Raw genomic sequence first — 22,910 nt, forward strand, 5'->3', positions numbered from 1 at the left:
GCTCCGTCAGGATCGGGAAGGACCTCACCGAGCCGTTCGATACCAAACGAGGTTTCAGACAAGGCGACTCCCTATCGTGCGACTTCTTCAACCTGCTCCTGGAGAAAATAGTTAGAGCTGCAGAACTAAACAGAGAAGGTACCATCTTCTATAAGAGTGTACAGCTGTTGGCGTATGCCGACGATATTGATATCATCAGCCTCAACACCCGCGCCGTTAGTTCTGCTTTCTCCAGGCTGGACAAGGAAGCACAGAAAATGGGTCTGGTAGTGAACGAGGGCAAAACGATATATCTCCTATCATCAAACAAACAGTCGCACTCGCGACTTGGCTCTCACGTCACTGTTGACAGTCATAACTTTGAAGTTGTAGATAATTTCGTCTATTTAGGAACCAGCATTAACACCACTAATAATGTCAGCCTGGAAATCCAACGCAGGATTGCTCTTGCCAACAGGTGCTACTTCGGACTGAGTAGGCAATTGAAAAGTAAAGTCCTCTCTCAACGAACAAAAGCTAAACTCTATAAGGCGCTCATAATTCCCGTCCTGCTATATGGTGCAGAGGCTTGGGCGATGACAGCAACCGATGAGTCGACGTTACGAGTTTTCGAGAGAAAAATTCTGCGAAAGATTTATGGTCCTTTGCGCATTGGCCACGGCGAATATCGCATCCGATGGAATGATGAGCTGTACGAGATATATGACGACATTGACATCGTTCAGCGAATTGTCCGGATGGATGAAAACACTCCAGCTCTGAAAGTATTCGACGCAGTACCCGCCGGGGGAAGCAGAGGAAGAGGAATACCTCCACTCCGTTGGAAGGACCAAGTGGAGAAGGACCTGGCTTCGCTTGGAATATCCAATTGGCGCTACGCAGCGAAAAGAAGAAACGACTGGCGCGCTGTTGTTAACTCGGCTATAATCGCGTAAGCGGTGTCTACGCCAATTAAGAAGAAGAAGAAGAAGAGGGTTAATACTGGTTCCTAAATAGACGAAATTATCTACAACTTCAAAGTTATGACTGTCAACATAGACGTGAGTGCCAAGTCGCGAGTGCGACGACTGTTTGTTTGAGGACAGGAGATATTTCGTCTTGCCCTCGTTCACTGTCAGACTCATTTGCTTTGCTTTCTTGTCCAGTCTGGAGAAAGCAGAACTAACGGCGCGGGTGTTGAGTCTGATGATATCAATATGGAACGTCTGCTCCATCGTCATCGATTGGGGAATCGGATTCGGTTTCTCCTGGCGTTGTGCGTTCACTGCTATTCAGCAGGCTGGAGAAGTGTTCCCTCCATAATTTAAGTATGCTCTGGGCATCGGTGACTAGATCACCTTTGGGGATTCTACAAGAGTATGCTGCGGTTTTGAAACCTTCTGTAAGCCGCCGCATTTGTTCATTGAATTTTCGAGCAATACCCCTGTCGGCCAGCTTACCAAGCATTTCGTAATCACGCATTTCGGCCTCTTTCTTTTTCTGTCTGCAGATGCGTCTCGCCTCGATGCGTATCTCATCCCGCACGTGTTGTGGTCGATCGTAACGTTGCAAGGCAGGCAGTCTGTTTTCTCTCCGCTGCGACACGGCACTCCTCGTCGTACCAGCTGTTCTTTTGCACTTTCCGAAAACCAATGGTTTCGGTTGCAGCTGTACGTAAGGAGTTTGAAATGCCGTCCTTCTCTTCCGTCGAGGCGTGGGCGCAAATCAGCGATATGTTGAAGAACATCGCTTTGATGCGGATTGTGGCTAGACGAACGGCGGTGATGTCAGCCTTTATTTTCACGAAGACATCAACCAGCTGGGCAGCGGCACCTTTCCAATTAAGGGTCCGGACATTCCAGGTGCATGCCCTGATATCGTAGTTCTTATTTCGATTGCCATGGTCGTTATCAAAAGGGGGTCTCTCATCCGGGGCTTGTTGCTCCTTTTATTGGGGGTGTTTTTTACGTGGCGGATCCTAAACCCAGCGCACAACCCTATGTAGGGGATGTTTCGCCTTCTCACTTTAGCTCAACTTCAAAGGGATGTTCTTAGGCTACCCAGAGGATACTTGGTCAAAGACCGGAAGTTGTGAGCTGCTTGAGCAATGTGCAAAAGAATCGTTTCTGACCACTGCCAAGTGAATGGCGATCAGAGAACTTTCCTCACTTGCGTGAACTTCTACACAGGACTCCATCCTCGTTGGTTACTGCTGCCCTAAAATGTCAAATTTATTTTATATAAAAAAGCTTCTAAAATAAAATACACAGTAAATAAAGTATGCTAACATTTTATTGAAAGTTGTTTCCAACTAACAAGTTTGTGAATTTAATGGATATTTTGACAAGTTTGCTTAATTTTTACCATTACACAATGCCAATTTCTACCCATTGATTAAATATTTAAATTTCATTAAACATCTACTAATTATTAATAAATATTTCTACAAATAACCATACATATGTGTGCGATTGTACTGAATAACAAAAAAAGTAAGCATGATAACAGTATCAGTTATTTAAACAATGATTGCTACGATTTAAAGTAATAAACAATTATTTTGCAGAGGCACGTATACTGACGATAATTAATTATAATATCCCGCTCAAACACATACAACCATATAAGTTGCCTTGGTACACTAAGGACCTTAAACGTCTAAAAAATCTTAGAAATAAATATTTTAGAAAATTCTCTTCAACTAAATCTCATGTTTCCTTTGTTCAATATCAGCACTACACAAAACTGTTTAATGAATTGGATAAGTTCCTCTATAAAAGGTTAATTAATAATACGGAGTCTACAATTAAGTCAAACCCTAAATTCTTTTGGAACTTTGTAAAATCTAAAAGAGCGTGTTCGGCCATTCCCTCTGCTTTACGCTGTGGTGATAAGTCGGCATGCACTCCGATCGAAATCTCCAATTTGTTCGCTGAATTTTTCAAATCGAACTATGTTCAAGATGATCCTGGTACTAGTTCCACTTTTTCAGCTGATAACTTCCCATCCATAAATTTTGGCTCACTGTGTCTTTCACAGGACGATATTGCTAAGGCTATTTGTGACATTAAGTCCTCGTCCAAATTGGATTTGGACGGGCTTCCGCCCGTTTTTATAAAAAATTGCACTGCCTTATTATATCCTCTCATGCTTATCTGCAATTACAGGCCTATTTCTAAACTCTCTACTATTTCGAGAATTTTTGAGTGTTCTGTTAAAAATAAATTATATTTTGCAGTAAAATCAATAATTAATGTCAATCAGCATGGGTTTGTCCCTGGACGCTCCACTGTGTCAAACTTAGCAGTTTTTAGTGATTACTGTATGTCTGCATTCTCCGCTGGATTTCAAGTAGATTGTGTCTACACAGATTTCTCTAAAGCCTTTGATAAAGTATCACATAATTCTAATTAAAAAATGATCATCACTAGGATTTCACTCGGCCTTCTTGATGTGGATTAAATCATATTTGCAAAACAGACGATGCGTAGTCACTGTTGATGGAGTGTCATCTGATTCATTCACTGCGTCTTCGGGAGTCCCACAAAGAAGCGTCTTGGGTCCACTTCTCTTTGTGCTGTTTATCAATGACATCTCCTGTTGCTTCTCTTTCGCCAACTTTCTGTTATATGCAGATGACTTAAAAATTTTTGCATTAATCAATAACACACAAGATGTACTCAAACTTCAAAGTGATATTGATACTTTTCATAATTGGTGCCTGAAATCGAAACTTTTTCTGAATGTAGATAAATGCTCACAGATCTCCTATGGTAGGGGACGCAACATATTATCTTCTAGCTACAGCATTTCTAATTGCGTCCTAAAATGCGTTACTGAAATCAAAGATCTTGGGGTAATCTTTGACAACAGATTTTCTTTCAGTAATCACATCAACTATATCACTTCAAAATCTTTTTCTGTACTTGGCTTTGTCCGTCGAAATTCTACAAATTTTTCCGACCCTTACACGTTAAAATTACTGTACACATGTTTTGTGCGGTCCATTTTGGAGTATGCAGTGTTTATTTGGAGACCATATTGCATATCGTCAATTAACAGGATCGAGCGTGTTCAAAAGATCTTTCTTAAATATGCTCTCCGCTCCTTAAAGTTTGTTGACCCAATACCATCGTATACATCGCGTTTATTGCTTTTACATCTTAAATCGCTGGAAAATCGAAGGTCCGTTCTCTCACTTTCATTTGTTTACAATGTAATTAACGGGGAAATTGACTGTCCCTACTTATTAGGGAAACTCAACTTCAATACTCCCCAGCGTTGTCTCAGATCCATTTCGCCATTTTATTACAAAAAGGAAAGTACTAATTTTGCTGAATATGCTCCCCTCAAGAGGGCTATGCGGGAGTTTAACTCGATCTCCGAGAAAGTTCTACTTGATTTTTCTCACTCTAGGGTATCCTTCATTAATACCCTCAATTCTGTTTTTTAGTTTAAGTTATCTACTCTTGTTATTGTAATTTTATTATTTTAGAATTCTAATATGCATCCTAGTTTTTCATTAGTCTGTAAGAATCATTGTTCATAGACTTTACTAAATAAATAAATAAATAAATAATTGGCCGTCACTATTGTTTTATTGAAAGCAAATTCGTAATTTTTGTTGCTTCTAACTACTCTCTCTAACGGTAAAATATAGCGCATGTAAAGTACCGTTATATTTTTAAAAAGCATAATTTTCATCATCGGACTAGCACGTTTTTTCTGTAGGGAAACAATTGTTTAAGCTCGAACCAGAGATCTGCAGTGAATGAGTTAAACACAACTTTGAGCCACTTGCGAAAAATTTAGTATGAAGCAAGCAAATTATTCACGGAATGAGTACAAGTGTGATTACTGCTCACTTGCGATTATGAGAGAGAGAGTTTTGGCTTGTGAGCCGCTTAGCTTGTATGAAGCATATATTCACAAGTGTTTGGTTATGAGCATTATGCATTATGAGTTGAAGGTGGCACTTCAACTCAGCTTTTGTTGATATTGCTCGCTTCTTAACGCGCCCAAAGTGTATTCAACAAAGTGAACTAAGTATTTGACTTACGCTTATTTGACAATAAAATAGTAAACAATTCATGTATTTGTTTATATTAACCCGTGTATTTTTTTTTTGATCTTGAACAATATGAAGCTTTACATACATATATAAGTTAGCAACACTTAAGTTAACTGCCATAAGCAGAATAATGCTGGATAAGCAATTAACCAAATAACATCCGGCACGCGCAGTATAAACTACAGCCAGGCCGACCAACAATATTGCAAGCATTGCAACAATTGCAAATCAACATCCGGCATACGCAGAATTACGCGACACAAGTAAAAAAGGTAATAGTGCTAGCATAAGTAATTTTTAAGTTATAAATAAGGGATAAAGTAAAAATGTAATTAGTCTTAGTAGAACGTTTGTTAATAAAGGTCATTTTGACAAAAAAAAAAAAAATTTTATCTTTTTAATGTAACCGGCAATAATTGGCGCCCGAGCTAAAGAAAAAGCTTGTTCGGTTCGCGAAAGTTTAAAAGTGCCGTTAAAAAACAAAAAAAGAAAAAAAAAACGCCGCGAAAATGACAAAGTTAGCCTTTAACTGGTGACAAGAGGTCTCGCAGGCCGAGCGGATTAAAGGATAAAAAATTAACCAACACATTAAGAGCGTGAAAAGGATAGGAAAATCCTTCCTGGACGCTCCAACGACACCGACACCGACACCGATAAAGAAAAGCAGCAAAAGCCTACAAAACAAAAACAGTGTGAGAAGGTGTACCTCAGTACAAACACGGAACAGGACAAATACACACTCATCGGTTACCAGGATCATGAAGCTGTATATAGTGTAAGTAGCATAAGAAAAATAATTAATAATAAAAAAAAACAGAGAGGAAAAATTGTGAAAAAAGTTTAGAAAAAATTTTGTTATTAATAATAAATCAATTATTAAGTGAAAGGAATATTTAATAAATTATTAAGCTACAGAAAAATTGTAAAAGAAACGTAAATATTGCTTAAGTTTGCGAAAAACAAAAGAGAAAGATTTTAAATTAATCAAAAACTTTATGCATTTATATTAATAAATCAAGAACCAAACATAATTAACGTTTTAGCTATAGTATAGTACAAATATAAATAACCAAAAAATAAAATACGGCTTGTACAGCCAATAACATAAACTAAACTGAAAATAATATTGCTTAACTCTGCGATTCCGTAGCCAACTCAGGAGTTGACCGGACCCTCCAGGGTAAAAAAGCCCCCTTCCTAGAAGGGATAACAAAAAATATAAATATTCAAACTAAAATAGTGGTATAAAAATTTTGAAAGAAAAGATAATAATAAAATTTAAAAATGGCAAATCCAAACAATCTAATTAGACCCCCCGTACTTGGGATTAATCCTCCGGCTGCATCAACAGCACCGTCAGGCCCTAATAACACAATTCCGCCAGAATTGGCGAACATGATAAAAAACATGGTAACTTTAGCAATAGAGGCAAGTGTACCTAATGTAGTCCATAATATTCTTAATAATAAAATAAACCCGGTCATTACGGACCAAACAATAGACGAACAATTCCAAAACAACATGAATGAAATGGATAAGATTCCAGATGTTGTGAGATCCCTAAGAGAATTTTCAGGTAATTCCTCAGAATTTAGTTCCTGGAAAAAAAGTGTTGAACGCATTTTAAGAATCTACGAACCCTCAAAAGGAACACCTAAATATTTCGGCATTTTAAATGTCATCAGAAATAAGATAATTGGAAAGGCAGATATAGCCTTAGAATCCTACAACACCCCCCTAGACTGGACAGCAATCTCCCGCTGCTTAACCACTCACTACGCAGACAAACGAGACATAGGCACTCTAGAGTACCAAATGACATGTCTCATACAAGGACGAATGACAATTAACGAATTTTACCAAAAGGTATATGGACACTTATCTTTAATTCTGAACAAGATAGGATGTATGGAGATAGGAGAAGAAGCAGTCCACTTGTTAACGGAGAATTACCGCGCTAAAGCCCTCGATACTTTTATAAGAGGACTTTCTGGTGATATTCCCCGGCTACTTGGCATTAAAGAACCAAAAAGCCTACCCGAAGCCCTCCATCTTTGTCTCCAATTAGAAAACCAAAGCTTCAGAGCTTCTCACGCTAATAACCAAACCTTTATCACACCATCAACTTCTCGTCAACAACTCATAAATCAGCAACAGCCACGACAGCAATACACCAAACCCAGATATCATCAACCTTTAAACCCTCAAACTACATTCAAATTTTATCCTGAACTAGCTTATCTACCAAAACCCTTGACATATTCCAACCCACAAAACTACCATAGCAACCAACTAAACCTTAATCACCCTAACATCCAACAACATTCAAATCGGAATCCAAATCATTTTTGTGAACAAAACCAGAATCTATATAATCCACAGCAAAACATTGCTCCTCCAAGGCCCCCTAAACCACCTCAGCCGATGGACGTGGATGAGAGTATAAGAACAAGAGCCGTTAATTACGCAAATCGGCCAAAACCTCAAGAATTCGGTAAAAGACCATCAAACGCTTCAATGATACATAACCCCCCACAAAAAATGCAAAGAAACTTTCACATAAATTCTAACGAACCATCAGAGGACCAATACAACGAAAGCGTATACAACTACAATGACCAATACAACCACAATAACCAATACGACTACAATGACCAAACATACAATGAGCCAAATCACAAGGATACAATTGAAGAAACACTCGACCTCACTGACGTACATTTTTTAGACTAAATAGCTCTTCGCTACCTTATTTCAGATGCAGGACGAAAAGCGGCGAAATAATGCAAATATTAGTAGACACCGGATCCAATAAAAATTACATACAATCAAGCTTAGTAGAAAAAGCAATAGCGAACAATACTCCTTTTCTAGCCAACTCAGTAGGCGGCAAAATAAAAATTACTCACCATACATATCTAAATCTTTTCAATTTGGAAAATTGCAAATTAAAATTTTTCCTATTGCCATCACTCACCACTTTCCATGCCATATTAGGAAACGATAGCTTAAAAGCACTTTCAGCAATCATACACACAAAAGAAAATTACGAAAAGAATCTATCTGAGACAATATAGTGTACAGGACGTTAACTTAATACATATCCGCGACGAACATATGAGTACAGTAGAAAAACATGCAATTAGGAAACTGGTACAAAAGCACCGAAACCTATTTTCGGAACCGGACGAAAAACTAACTTACACAACAAAAGTAGTTGCAGGAATTCGAACAAATTCAGACACGCCTACATACTCCAAGTCCTACCCTTATCCTATTAGCCTTAAAGAGGAAATTGAAAAGCAAGTAAATAAATTATTAGACGACGGTATCATACGACAATCAAGATCACCCTATAACTCACCTGTATGGGTAGTGCCTAAAAAAGAGGACGCGTCTGGCAAAAACAAATTTAGAATGGTTATAGATTACAGGAAGCTAAACGCAGTTACAGTTGCAGATAGGTATCCAATACCTGAAATAAATGAAGTTCTCTCCCAACTAGGAGAAAACCGAATTTTCTCTGTGATTGATTTAAAAAGCGGTTTCCATCAAATTCCTCTTAAGGACTCTGACGTGGAAAAAACAGCATTTTCAGTGAACAATGGGAAATACGAGTTCACCTGACTTCCGTTTGGTTTGAAAAATGCCCCGGCCATATTTCAACGGACGCTTGACGACAAACTAAGACAATACATAGGCAAAATATGCTATGTATACATAGACGATATAATTATATTTAGTAAAGACGAAAAATCACACTCCGAACACATAGACACAATTTTGGATCCCCTTAGTAAAGCAAACATGAAGGTTCAAATCGATAAATGCGAATTCTTCAAAAAGCAGGTCGAATTCCTAGGATTCGTTGTATCTTCCAAAGGAATTTCTACAAACCCTTCCAAAGTACAATCAATATTAAATTTTCCATACCCCCAGACAATCAAGGACTTACGATCATTCTTAGGCTTATCCGGATATTATAGAAGATTTATCAAGGATAACGCCAAATTGGCCAAGCCACTTACATCCCTTCTTAGAGGTGAAGAAGGAAGAATGTCGAAAAGAACCTCGAAAAAATCCAAATAAATCTAAATGAGGAAGCTAAATCTGCATTCAACAAAATTAAATCCACACTGACATCTAAAGACGTAATTTTACAATATCCTGATTACAAGAAAGAATTTGACCTAACTACAGACGCCTCAAAGTATGCCATAGGCGCCGTTTTAGAGCAAAATGGCAAACCAATAAACTTTAAATCAAGAACATTGAACAAAGCCGAAGAAAATTACGCAGTCAACGAAAAAGAACTGCTTGCCATTATATGGGCACTGAACTCGTTTAGAAACTATCTATACGGTACAGCAAAAGTTGTAATACATACAGACCACCAACCACTTACATACGCTCTCAGTAATAAAAACAATAACTCCAAACTAAAGCGATGGAAAGCCATACTCGAAGAATACAACTATGAATTAAAATACAAACCTGGGAAAGCCAATGTAGTTGCAGATACATTATCCAGGCCTTTTGAAGTAAACTCCCTATCAGTTGCTACACATTCCGACGAAAGCTCATCACACAATCTAATTCCAGCAATAGAAAGACCCATAAATGCATTCAAAAACCAAATTTGGATCTCGTTAGCAGACGAAGACAGCTACCAATTTAAAATACCATTCCCGACCTACCATAGACATATAATAACCAAACCCAACTTTTCAACAGAGAATTTAACTTCACTATTGAAACGATACCTTAACCCCTCAGTGATAAATGGTATATTTATCTCTGAAGAAATAATAGGGAAAATCCAGGAAATTTACCCACTTCACTTTAGTAATTATAAAATTCGTTACACCCAAACAGAAGTAAAGGACATAACAAACGAGGATGCACAAAACGAGGAAATATTAAACGAACACAAGCGAGCACATAGGAACAGAGACGAAAATAAAAAACAACTAATACAAAGATGTTACTTTCCAAAGATGAAAGCAAAAATAGAAAATATAATTAAACAGTGTAGAGTTTCCAAGGAAAACAAGTATGATCGCAACCCTAATAAACCACAACTATTAGAAACCCCAATACCTCAATACCCTGGAGAAATTGTGCATATAGATATTTACAGTACGGACAAAAAATTAGTTCTAACAGCAGTAGATAAATTCTCCAAATATGCTCAAGTCAAAATAATAGAGTCAAAATCAATAGAAGATATCAGAGAACCTTTACGACAAATACTTTTCGCTTTTGGTATACCCAAAACAATAGTTATCGACAACGAGAAATCTTTAAATTCAGCTTCCATACAATTTATGGTCGAAGACCAACTCGGTATTAAAATTTTTAAAACTCCCCCATATACAAGCACAGTTAACGGACAAGTAGAAGAATTTCACTCTACCCTGTCTGAAATTATGCGCTGCCTTCAAACGGAACGCACACACCGCTCATTCCAAGAACTCTTAGACCGATGTACATACGAATATAACTACACCATACATTCCGGAGTGCTCGCTTTTAGGATATCAGTGAAAGTAGACGTGTTTTTTTAGTGATCTAGGATATTTGCAAGAATTTTGTGGTGTTTTGAAGCGATAGAAAACTTGTTTCTGTCCAAGACTTACCGGGAGACTGGAACTTTTATTTGACTGGATGCTAATCGCAAAATTGAATAAGTACAATAAATTGGTTCATTAGAATATATTTATTTGGCACTTACCTGATCCTTTTTGGCATATTTAAATAAAAATTAAATAGGAATTTCCCCACGTAACAGCGAATCAAAACGTGCACTCAAATATCTTTTGCCGTTTTGACTTGGTCAACCAGCTGTTTTTTGTTTTTGTTTCGTTTCTCCTTCTTCTCCTTATTCGTTTTGTTTTGGGTTACGGCATTGCCAGCCCACAAAATACAAGTAAGGTTTGTTAAGGCAAAGGACTGAACGTACCCACTGACAGGTGTTCCCAACTATTTTCTGGCAGAGTTATGGCCTCTGAGAATAGTTTGGGATGTACACCAGAGAATCCTTTTCGGAGGAACTCAAAAATTTTCCGCTTCTGGATCAGCAAAAAGATGTGAAAATGCCGACCAAACAGACAAAGGCGATAAATCTGAGCAGCTTCAGAATAGTGAAAATCCCAATATTTTCTGCAAATTGGGTATAAAAATTAGAGAGCTCGAAAGCATGATGTCCGGACAGAGACATATAAATCAAGCAATGCGTGATCTAGTAAGCTGCATCACAAGCTTGTATGAAAAGCAGGAGAATCCGTCGAAAAGAGTCATGGTGGGGAAAGCGTCGCAGGTATCCCCTATTCAAAGTGAAAAAAATGCACCGAAGAGACCACGCGAGATATTGGGATATTTGCCATCAACGAAGAAGCCCAAAAACATGAGCCACAAAGTGCAAGCGACATATAGTGAGGTCACTAAACTCATGCACAAAGACGGTTTGGGAGACAAGACCGCAGGCGAGAAATGGATAGACGTTGTCAGAAAGAAGAAACCGATCGAGAAGAGAATCAGATCGAAACCAGACGCTATTATCTTAACAAAAAAGGAGGGAGCGTCGTATGCCGATATCCTGAAGAAAATAAAATGTGACAAAGGCCTTGAAGAACTGGGTTCAAATGTGAGGTACATTAGAAAAACCCTCAAAAGAGACCTACTGATTGAATTAAAAAATCAAGCAGAAAAGAGAGCCGACACGTTCGAAAGCGCCCAAGAGGTAGTTATTGGTGAGATGGCCGTAATACAGCCAAAATCCCATAATATTACCATTGTGTGCAAAGACTTGGACGAGATAACCACCCCTGAAGAAATCTGTGAGGCATTACAAAAGGAGTGTGGGATCCAAAACCTGGGGAAGCAAAATATAAAAAATCTGCGGAAAACTCGAAGTGGCACTCAAATAGCCCTTATATGCCTACGAGCTGAGGATGCCAGAACTATACTCAAGTGTGGTAAAGTTAAGATCGGGTGGTCTATCTGTCGCCTCCGGGAATTTTCACCTATTACTCGTTGTTTTAGGTGCTTCCAACTTGGACATATAGCACACAAATGTTGCAGCCCCATTGATAGGTCTTCCCTTTGTACACGTTGCGGAACCCCAGGTCACGTAGCAAAGTCATGTACAAATTCCCCAAGTTGTATGCTCTGTAAAGGGGAGCACTCCGTTTTAAGTACGGTTTGTCCTAAATACGCAGATATGTTGAAGTCAACGAAATAATGAAAATATTGCAACTAAATCTCAACCATTGCGCTGCAGCACAAGACCTTCTGAAACAGACAGTGCTAGAAGAAAACATAGATGTCGCTCTATTAAGTGAACAATATTCTCAACGTTCGGAAAGCACTTGGAATAAAGATATAAGTGGCAAGGCGGCAATATGGGCCTGCAAAGGTCAAGCCTTCACATCACGTTCCAACGAAACCCATAACGGCTTTACATGGGCGAATATACAAGGAATATTTTTTGTAAGCTGTTATGCTCGTCCTAGTGCAACAATTAGCGAATTTGAAGACTTTCTCCTGGAGCTATCCCTAGAAATCAGAAGCAAATCGCCAATAATAATAGCGGGAGATTTTAACGCATGGTCTACTGCATGGGGTAGCAGAATTACTAATCATCGTGGTGGCCTCATTCTAGAATTTTTGAGTCAAACAAAACTTACGATTCTAAACAGTGGCACACAAAATACCTTTCAAAAGGGAAATAAAGGTTCAATAATAGATTTAATGTTTGTTAACGATGCGCTTAGCAGGCATACTAAGTGGAAAGTGTCAGATATGTACACAAATAGTGACCATATGGCTATAATTGCTGAGGTCTCGTTCTCCCAAGAAACGGAACACTGTCCGAGAAATACCTCCCGAAAACGAAGTTGGCGGCAAAAGGAATTTGATACTGACATTTTTGAGAGTGTCTGGAGTACGGCAAATGCATCAGGCGAAAACGCAACCCAATTAGTATCCGCTGTGCGGAAGGAACTAGTTGCATCTTGCGATGCAACTATGCGCAGGACGAGATACTATAACAATCGAAAGGCGGTATACTGGTGGAACGACGAAATTGCCAAGCTGAGGAAGCTCTGTCACTCAGCTAGACGCCGCCTACAGCGTAATCAGGGAAGTGATAACGAAATCAGCCTTAGAGAAGCATTTAAATGCCAAAAAAAGCTCCTGAAGTCAGCCATTATCCGTAGTAAGAGATCCTGTTTCGAAAAGCTCTGCGAAGAAGCCAACATAGACCCCTGGGGAACGGCATACAAAATTTGTATGTCGAAGTTCAAAACTAAGTCGCAGCAGCCCAAGAACGCATTATTTATGAAAAATGTTGTCGAAACGTTATTCCCGACACATGCCTCCATTTCCTTTATTAGACGAAACGAAGCTACGGAGCCACCTCTATTAGTCACAGAAGACGAACTATTGGCTATTGTGAAAAAAATCAAAAACTCCAAAGCGCCTGGAATAGATGGTATACCAAATAGAGCCCTTAAAGAAGCCATAACTCTAAGGCCCGGTTTATTTGTTAACATGTACAATGCGTGTATATTAGAAGAGGTATTCCCCGACCCGTGGAAGATACAACGTCTGGTTCTACTGCCAAAGCCGAAAAAGCCACCAGAAGAACCTTCATCTTATCGACCTCTTTGCATGCTCGACACAATTGGGAAAGTGTACGAAAGCATTGTAAGAAACCGCTTGGAGATAGCAATCCAAAAAGCCGGCGGATTATCAGAGAGACAATACGGCTTTATTAAAAAGAGGTCCACTATCGACGCACTAAGAGAAGTAGTCGACACTGCGAAATGTGCAATAAGTGGAAAAAGATGGAAAGGTGGTACAAAAAAATACTGCGCGCTAATAACCCTGGATGTAAAGAACGCGTTCAACTCCGCAAAATGGGCAAATATAATAAAAGCTCTACACGATATACACGCTCCTCATTATCTAATAAATATTATAATGAGTTACTTTCAAAATAGGAGATTGCTATTCGAGACGGACGAAGGCACTCAGAGCTACACTATCTCCAGTGGAGTTCCGCAAGGCTCGGTTTTAGGCCCGCTGCTATGGAACCTGATGTACGACGGAGTGCTAAGAATACCGCAACCACAAAATGTGAAAACAATCGCATATGCGGATGACCTCATAGTGGTAGCTGTAGTTAAACATCTGGATGACCTTCGGATCAAATGCAACGACAGCATAAATGGTTTGCGCAGATGGTTCGCTACCATGAGTCTAGAGCTTGCTGAGCAGAAAACAGAAGTCCTGCTCATAAGCTCCAGGAAAATTGAGGAGAAAATATCGCTCACCATAGGAGAATGTGAGATTACTTCACAGCCGCAGTTGAAGTACCTTGGGGTAATAGTGGACTCGCGACTCAAGTTCAAGGAACACTTGGAAAATGCGACGCGTAAAGCAAATAAAATATATAATGCGTTATCTAGAATGATGGCAAATAAAGGCTGTGTGCGTTCCAGCCGACGATGTTTAATAGCTAAGGTAATAAGTTCAGTTATCCTGTATGCGGCTCCAATATGGATACAGGCGCTAGAAATAAAATCATATGCTAGACCAATTAACACAGTGCATAGGCTTTCAGCAATACGCGTGATAAGTGCTTTCCGAACCATTTCAAATGAGGCTGCTGAGGTATTAGCCAGTATGGCACCGATTGACATCCAGGGAGACGAATTCGCGCGAATATATAAAATGTCGGAGATGTCTACCACAGCAAAAAGAGGTGAGAGAATTAAAAGCATTGAAATGTGGAAGCAGCGGTGGCAAACTTCATGCAAAGGACGTTGGACCTACCGACTGATCTCGGACATACATTCGTGGATAGGTAGACAGTATGGGGACCTTGACTACCACCTTACCCAAATACTCAGTGGGCATGGTTGATTCAGAAGCTACCTATTCAAATATCGTCATGACTTTAGTCCATACTGTCCGACGCATACAGAGTGTATAGAAGACTCTGAACACGTGTTCTTTTATTGCCCTTGGTTTTCAAGTATAAGGGAAAAGTTGAAAACCACCCTGGGGGGTAGTTTCTCGGTGGAAAATTTGACTGCACTTATGTGCGAGTCCTCTGTAAAGTGGAAAGCTGTTAGCGGAGCGGCAAATCTAATTATGACAAAATTGAGACATTTAGAACAGATTAGGCGTAAGTCAGTCCGTTCAATAGAGGAGACTTAAACGTCTTCTTCTCTCCCATGAAGTAATACTTTGTCCAGTGGTCCCGTGGGAGAGACATAAGGTGGGAGTAGGTTAGGTTTAGCGGATTAAAGTCCCGCACTCCGGCTTTCGATGCTTCCTCCTACTATAAAAAAAAAAAACAAAAAAACCATACATTCCGCAACAGGGAAACGACCTATAGAGACATTTTTTGGCAGACGTGTTACAGTAGACCACGAGCAGTATGAAAATGCACGACAGGAAAATATAGAAACCCTTCGGAGAAGACAGGCAAAAGATTTAGAAAACCAAAATAAAACACGAAAACCTATGAAAATATATACTCCTGGAGATGTAATTTATGTCAGAATAAACAAACGAATAGGGTCAAAACTTACAGCAAAATATAGAAAGGAAACAGTTAAGGAAGACAAATCCAGTGTAGTAATCACTGAAAAAGGACGGACGGTACATAAAAGTAACATCAGACAATAGTAAATTTTTTTCCTTTACTTTGCAGGTTTTTTGTGCACCTAGTGTACGCAGATTTTAAAATAATCGACTACACAAATTCACAATTAGCAACATTTGACGCATTTCAAATGACACTCGACGAAATGGACAACACTATTAAAACCAAGATATCATCAGAAAATCCCTTTCTACCCATCTTGATAAAGGAATTAACCCTTACCCAAACTTACCTAAATAGACTACGACCCAAAAGATTTAAAAAATCCATAGATACAATGGGAAAAGTCTGGAAATGGATCGCGGGAAATCCCGATCATGACGACTTAGTAATTTTAGATAACCAAATAAATAATATAATAAACAATAATAATAATCAAGTAGTAATAAATAAAATAATTTTTGATAGGATAAATAATATTACGAGAGTATCAAATAAGATTTTAAAAACGGTACAATCTAATGAAGATGTACAACGCAATTTTGCCATAGAGTTAAAATATAAATTAAAGATTGTAAAAGAAGAAATTATTAATATTGATTATGCGATTCATTAGGCCAAAGCCGGAATCGTCAATTCGTATATTTTATCAAATGAAGAACTAGCATTAGCAAAATCCATTTTTATAAAAATAACTTCACATTAAATAATGTAGAAGAATCGCTAGAATTTGCGAATATAAAAGTAGCCTCAAATGAAACAATGTTATTTTATATGATAGGAATACCATTAATAAACGAAGAAATTTGCGATTCAATTGTAATCAAACCCATAAAGAAAAATAAATATATTAATAAAATTCCCTATGAGGATATCGTAACATGTAGTAAACATAAGGTATTTGGAATAAAAACAAAATGTAATGAAAATAATCATATAAGAATTTGTAACTATAAGAATATGATAGATATTAGTAACACTACTTGTGTCCCGCAACTACTCAGAAGCGAACCAGCAGAATGCACTCAAATAAATAACCAGCACATACCATCGATAGAAAACATCTTCCCTGGCATCACATTATTAAACACTGCAGACAACCCACACAGCAGCTCTAATAACAAATTTTTCATTAGTAGTTATTTGCCTGATCAGCCTAGCAACAATAGGCACTGCACCAATCATAAGGAAGAATTGCAAGACAAAACTAATAGAATCATCGAGCTACAATGTAAACGTGAATGTGGCCAATAACAAAGAAGACACATCGGAAACTCCCACGTCACAAGTGCCAATAACCCTAATAGTTTGAACAAACGAGGACGTTCGTTTTTGACAGCGGAGGAGTTAGCAACACTAAAGTTAACTGCCATAAGCAGAATAATGCTGGATAAGCAATTAACCAAATAACATCCGGCACGCGCAGTATAAACTACAGCCAGGCCGACCAACAATAATGCAAGCATTGCAACAATTGCAAATCAACATCCGGCATACGCAGAATTACGCGACACAAGTAAATAAGTTAATAGTGCTAGCATAAGTAATTTTTAAATTATAAATAAGGGATAAAGTAAAATTGTAATTAGTCTTAGTAGAAAGTTTGTTAATAAAGGTCATTTTGACCAAAAAAAAAAAATATTTTTTTTGTCGTTTTAATGTAACCGGCAATAATTTATATGATAAATATAAACGTAATAGAAATAGAGACAACCAATTTATTTGTTCTCAACGTTATAATGAATTCATATTTATTTTACAAACAATTACAAACGTGTATAAATGCAACATTATTCACAAATTTTATTGTAACTATATACATATGTATATACGTCGTAACCAGTACCCCGCCAAACTATTAGAAACTGTATACAGATGTTTATGCGACTCTTTAAATTATAATAGTTATTATAATTCTTTCATATAGGTCATTCCAAAGCATAAATCAAAAATTAAATGAGTAGTTTTGTTTCTAATATTGTATTTTCAAGTATGTAAGTGTATAAAACATTTTTTTGTCGTTGTGATATTTTTGATGCAACTGTTTATTTTTCAAATTTTTGTTCAAATGCTTGATTCGAAAATGTATCCTGCACCTAAAAAACAATTTCTTGACATTATCCTCAAGAGCAATATCTTTGCATTTATCAAAAAGTATGTCTACCAAATTTCTGTCACTGCAAATGTTGTCGTTATTCACATTTATAAACACGTCTTCTAAAAGTTTTAACTGGTCTAAAAAATTTTTGTTCGGTTTTTTAAGTCCTGTCCCCCCTCGCTGGTCTACCTACTATGTCCATGAACTATCAGTTGAAATTCTGTCACCTAAATTTAATTTGTGTATTAAAAAACCACCCAAATATTCCAGTCCATTTTCATAAAATGAACCCAAACTTGTACTACTTAAATTTTGATTATTAATTTTGTTAAGCTCTTTACTTAAAAAGTGTTTTTCATGTAGTATATATACTTATCTCATCTTCTAAAAAAATATTCCGGCTCCGGAGCTTAAACTTTCGGTGTTCCGTGCTACAAAAAAAACACAAATTAAATAAAAACACTTTAAAGGATCATTTAAATATATCTACCAAACATATATGTATTTTCGAAGTCGATATTTAAAATGTAGTGGTGTCGGATGGTCATATTGCCCCCCAACCCTTCTCATAGCGCCAAAAAAATGCTCCAAGATGTCTTGATTCAGGCGCTGCGTTAAAATATATTCCATCCCAAAGTTTCCATGTAGGTACTCAAGTAATAGCTTAAGAGACGTTGTGGAAATAATTACTCCCTTTTGAAAAGGAGCTATGCATCGTTTATTTGGAATCAAGGGCTCAGACATTATTTTTGACATTTTTTCGAGCACTTCGTTTTGTTGCAAAAGTGCTTTTCCATATGGCATTGTGAACGGAGTTTGATTAGAACGAATATTAGAATTAAAAATATCAAACCAGTTATTAACAAGTTGGATAAAATCTGCACATTCCACTGCGGTATATATTTTATGTCCATCTATGTAGCATCTTCTTATAGCATTAGCAAACGTGTTCGAAAATAGTTGCGCAGCAAGCTTCACTTTTTGACGGCTTGCGCCTTTTACTTCCAAATGCTCATCGCTTAATTTACAAGTAATGGATACGTCCGAGACTGTCGTTAGGTTCAAAACTTGCTTAATTGTCTGTACTGTTATAATTTTTCCTTCATAAATAAAACCACTATCTATAAAGTGATTTCTAATTAATTTTAAAAGGTGCGGTGCATCAGCAAACACGAATACACGCTGTGTATCACTATTAGGATGATTGAACCAAGTTTTTGCTAATGAATTAGTTTAAATTATTGTAAATTAAGAAGCATTCTAGCATTCTCATAAAAATATAATAATATACCACTTACAAGTTGAGATACCGATATCTTTCCACATTGCTTGATTAGAAGGCCCCATGTCCGAAACGACTCCAACGACTGTAAAGTTTGCTGAATATAGTTTTGAGATTATGTTCTCCAATGTATCTTTCTTTATTTTATAATCAAATCCATAAAAAATTGGTTGCTTCCATGAGGACACCAATCCTCGAACGAATACAAATTGCACATAGTTTGATGGTTTTCTCACGACTCTCTCCATCGGATCATACTCATAGCATGAAGCTATTTTCATCTCATCTATGGAGAGCACACAGATCCGTTCCTGTTTACTTAATTTACTATGTTCCATAAGTGTTTCGATGATCACATTTTCTAAAAGCCCTTCATCCATTTTCAATTTTCGAGGATAACCATTTTTTAGCAAATGCCTATATGCTCTCGGTCCTGATGCATGTAAGATAACGGCCGATGAAATGTCTGACCATGACCAATGTATGTATATTTTTATTAACAATCAGCTTCATAATCTGACCTTCCGTAAAAAACTTTTTCACTGCGGTTACAAGCTTACTCGTGCTCGCTACTTCACTCTCTAGCTACCTAACTTGAAGTTCTAAATTTTTCTGTTCCGTGGCAACTATATGTTCTGCATCGCTAACACATAAGAAAATGATACGGTTTTCAGCTCAGAAAGATATTAAGAACTAAGAAAAATCGTTATATTGAAAGCTTTATACTTTTCATGAACATATAATAAGTACCATGTTTTGTATGATCAATTAGTTGTTTAGAAGGTGAAAATATAACGCAAAATGTATGACAAGTTGTAGGGGAGCTATTTGTTACTGTCATTTTATTTAATCGGTTCCGACAAATGATTACCCCTACATGTAAACGTATTAGCCATATCACATTAAAATTTAGTCTGAAGACACCCCAAGGAGGGGTATTAATACAAACGCATGGCACCACGATATCTTACCATATGTAGGTAAAATAATCAGTGTTTGTGCGTTATATTTTCAAATGATGTTCATTATACAAGTATGTTCATGTGATACTTTGCAAGGCAATTTTCCTCTACAGGTTAGAGAAGGCTTGATGCATGGCCTTATTTAAACTAGACAACCAGAAATAACTTACTCGGTTTGAACAGCTGCGTTTGCAAGAGCATTATTAAAAAACGCGTGGTTCTCGTTCATGTGCACCAGAAATTTACACCAATTCCACAACAGAAACTCCTTACCACAAAAACTACAGCACAGCATGTTTAGCTTCCGATCAGTTGTTAAAATTTTCGCGCAAACAAGTTTGTCTTGAGACCTAATCAATAGTAAAAACGTAAAATTTCTATTTATCAAAATATGAGGGTTTCTTACTTCTTGAAGATTGGAAAGTAAGTTTAATGAGGGTACTGCATCGGGGCTTAGTCGTCTTCTTTTAAGGGGAGATTCTTTTATTTCCTCCGCCTTAAAATGTAGCCCACATATTCTCGATGACAAACTGAGTTGTACGCCACATACTTTTTCCCATTCCTTCCGTTGCGATTTGTCAGTTGGAGCACAAAACATTGGTAAGTTGCTTCCATGAGTTGTTTTGCATAGGCAACAAGTATTCGGCATTTTATTCAGTTATTTAAAAAAATATTGATTTTCGTTTTGAAATTTGCTTACTTTTGAATTTCCGAATTTGAACTTTTGAATAAATGTAAGGGTTAAGTCAATGACAACATTCATGTCAAATAAGCGTAAAGAAAAATTAAATGTCATATACTTAGTTCACTTTGTTGAATACACTTTGAACGCGCCTATCTAGTTCTTTCCACAAATGTTCTATTGGGTTAAGATAAGCGATTGAGGAGGATGCGGTAATGTATGTTTTATTTGATGTGCCAGTCACATGCGTACAACATAAGCCGTATGCTTCGGGTCATTATCGTGTTGAAATGTGAATGACTCTGGCAATTTCAATTTTTCGGCACTTATTTTTACATTTCTCTTCAGAATTTCCATATAATATTTCTTGTCCATAATGCCGTCTATGAATTCCAGCTCACCGACACCTGCAGCGGACATACAACCCCACACAATTACCCTTCCACCGCCATGTTTTACAGTAGCCGCTAGGTTTTTTTTTTTTTGCAATTCGGTGTTAGGCTTTCTCCACACAGTTTGCCGACCATCAGATTGAAATATATTGAACTTACTCTCATCTGAGAAGAGTACACTGTCCCAGAAGTCGCTTGGCTTGCTTATGTATTCCTTTGCATAAGCTAACGCTTCGTTTGGTTTACGAATAATACTCCGTAAGGTATATCGGCTTCTGTCCATCATTTCACCAATCTCAGCGTACGACTTACCATGATTATGCAAATATAATATTATTTTCCGTTGAGATTCGTTGGTTTCACATTTTTTGCTGCCCATTTTTATAAGATTGAAGCAAATTTAACTATAAAATAAACGCACACTGAGTTTTGAAGTTTGATTTTTTACAGCAACACACACATTTAATTAGCGGCACTTTAAAAAAGAGTTGCTATAATTATTAAAATTCAAACTAAGTTGCCTGATTTTATAGGGTGTGCCAATACTTTTGTTACGCTATAATTAGCACTTTTTTTCTTTCATAATTACTATTAAATAAATATATGAGATAATTAAGTGAATTAAAGGAAATATAATTGATAATTACTCGTCCAAACTAAGGATTTTTATTTGGTATACAAAATTTATTTTATACGTGCTAAAGTCAAGGTATCTTGCTGTGCCAATACTTTTGTTGTTCGCTGTATATACTATAAGTACCTAGCTCCGAAATATATCCTTAGATTGAGGTATTGCACAAAATTACTTTTCAATATCATTGCATATTTTTCTTTTTAACGTTTCTACGGTTTTATTGTCATATTAATCAGTCTTAAATATAAAATTCAGGAATATTATATTATCTACGGTGCAAGTCGATTTCTTTTATCACTTATTAAATTGCCTGCCAAAGAAAATACACGTTCAGACACCGCACTACTTGCAGGTATAGTTAATATTTTAAGTGCAAGTTTTGATATGCGTGGAAAGTTAGTTTTATGTTGCTTCCACCATTGAATTATGTCAAAGTCATTATCAAATTGTACTCTTTCTGTAAAATATCGATCTATCTCATCTTCGATACGTTCTGCGCGCCCATGTTTAACATATTTGGAAAAAAGAAGTTCAGGTAATTTGAAGATGAAGACGTATTTGATGTTGAAGTAATTGGTGGAGATGGAATTTGTGGGGTCTCATTGGGGTCGGACGTGTAAAACTCAATATTGCCTGATATCTCCTCAATGCAGAAATGCTTCACAGCTTCAATATCGACATCTCTCATAGCTTTTGCTGGAGGATATAAAAATAGTGCTACTTTGTGGTAAATGCTTAAATTAGCAAGCCATATACTACCATATCTACATACCTAATCTAATCAGTTCATAGAGTCAACAATGGACAAAATGCTTTATCTCAATATCCTAAAGGATAATTTGATTCAAAGCGCCGAGGATCTAGGAATAAAGGACGATTTTAGATTTTACCAAGACAACGATCCCAAACATACTTCGGGAATCGTTCAAACTTGGCTAATTTACAATTGCCCTCATGTGATGAAACCACCGGCGCAATCACCCGACCTGAACGTGATCGAAAATCTGTGGTCAATTTTGGATACCAATATCCGCAAACGACAGATCTCCAATAAAAACGATCTTAAAGTTGCCTTAATGGAGGAGTGGGCTAAAATACCTCCAGAAACAACCAAAAAGTTGGTGGAATCTATGCCAAAGCGCCTAAAAATGGTCATAGACGAAAAGGGAGGCCATACAAAATATTAAAATTT

The sequence above is a fragment of the Bactrocera tryoni genome, chromosome 2, assembly GCF_016617805.1.
Source record: "Bactrocera tryoni isolate S06 chromosome 2, CSIRO_BtryS06_freeze2, whole genome shotgun sequence".
In the NCBI taxonomy this organism is placed as follows: Eukaryota; Metazoa; Arthropoda; class Insecta; order Diptera; family Tephritidae; genus Bactrocera; species Bactrocera tryoni.